The following is a 1,794-nucleotide window of genomic DNA, read 5'->3' as shown; positions in this document are numbered from 1 at the left end:
TCCTTCACTTCTTTGGGTTACTAGAGCAACTTGTCAGTAGATTAAACAACAACAACAACAAAATAAAAACAAAACAAAAAACCGACAATCTTTTGCATTACTTAATTCTTTCCAAGGCATCTGCTAGTACAACACAAACTTCTCCTGTCAGATGCAACTAGTCTAGCATCCAAACATCACGCACAACCCCGTGGTCACTGAAGCACACTGCGGCCTGCACCCACTCCCACCTTGGCCCTGCTCGTTTGAGTATATTTGGAGCACCTGGAGGAGAAAGATAGGATTGGGAACAGGAGAGAGGAGGAAACATTGTATCTGTCCCAGAGGGAGGTCAGCTGAATTTGTGCAGGGCAAGCCTGAAGATGGCGTTGGTGCAAAGCCAAGGAAGCATCTTTAATGTTCTTTAATGGAAACATCAGGTGGAAACCTGGGATGGGATCTTCATCAGCCTTAAGCTGCCCTGCAACTATGCTGAAGATGCAGCTATCTGATGTGGGCTGATGGTCCTGCACCCTGATACTGTACTATTTTCTGGAACGGAAGGCTAGATAGCTTCTCCACAATGGCAGTTTTCCTCTGGAACTGCTGTACTTCCTACCTAAGGCATGATAATTACTCAATGTAAATTGAACGTAGTTGGGTCCTGTCATTATCAAATAACTGACAGTAATGCTGAATAAAGCTGGATTCAATCTGCTCCCAAATTGGCTTGTCTCCCATCCTAGAGAGTCACCCACCTCCCTGAGACCCATGGGGCTGGCTAGATGGCGGTAGCAGTGGAGGCAGCAGCAACCCAGTGAGGTTGAAAAATCCTTTTCTAGCCCAGTGGAGGTGTTGTAAGCAGTTTCAAACCTTTCTCTAGGCAGCAGCAGGTACCAGTCCTTATGGGCTTCCTATGCCTGTAAAGGAAATAGAAACATTTTTTTTTCCAGCAATAGAAAAAATTTTCAATAAAGTTGCTCGAGAAGATTGGCAGTGAGGACTCACCACTATTGTAAAGGATTGGAAAGTTGTTTGGAGAATTGTCAAAATCAATCAGGGATTTCATAAGTGGAAGGAAAGCTAAGTACTTCACTGAACACACAAGAAACACCTTCTATAAACTCTCACAGAGTTGCTTCTGACTCTAGTTTCTGTTAGTATACCTCTCTATTAGGAGGAACTACAACAGATCAAAGCTTAAGGTTTAACCATAGTGTACTTAGCTTGCTCAGTGTCCCCACGCTGTGTATAAAACACTTTTTAGAGTAGTAGCCACAACCACAATAAGAAAGGTCAGAATAGCCGGGGTTGGAAATAATTGCTTGGTGCAGATCTATAAAAAGTTATTAAGTCAGTCCTCAGAGAATGCTGTATTTTGCTACGAAGCTCTGCATCTCAGCTCACTATTGTTTAATATATTTATGTCCACAGTTGCAGGACTGCAAACTGACTTTTAATTTCTTTAGTGACACTAAACACAACTGTGTTTGTGAGTGTGTGTGTGTGTGAGTGTGTGTGTCTATGTGTGTGTGAGAGAGAGACAGACAGACAGAAAGGGAGGAGCTGTGTGTAATAGTATGTAAAAACTAGACTGATGACTTGCAAGTCAGCAGTTGAAAAAAGTATACTCTGTATATTTGTTTTAGTATTTTTTTTCTGTTGTAAAATAAATATGGTATTTAAAGCCAAAAAAAAAAAAAAGAAAAAAGAAAAGAAAAATCCTCTTCTAATCTATCCAGATTACATGTGAGAAGACATACCTTTAATCCAGATCTTCTGAGATGGCAAGACCTGCCTCTGATCTGGGACATG

General features: G+C 41.4%; 1 pseudogene; it reads right to left on the bottom strand.

The window, feature by feature from the left end:
* Positions 1-331: 331 nt before the first annotated feature.
* On the bottom strand, positions 332-720 carry LOC110332532 (annotated as a pseudogene).
* Between the last annotated feature and the right edge of the window lie 1,074 nt (positions 721-1,794).

The sequence above is a fragment of the Mus pahari genome, chromosome 1 (genome assembly GCF_900095145.1).
Source record: "Mus pahari chromosome 1, PAHARI_EIJ_v1.1, whole genome shotgun sequence".
NCBI lineage: Eukaryota > Metazoa > Chordata > Mammalia > Rodentia > Muridae > Mus > Mus pahari.
This window is presented reverse-complemented; position numbering and strand designations above follow the sequence as displayed.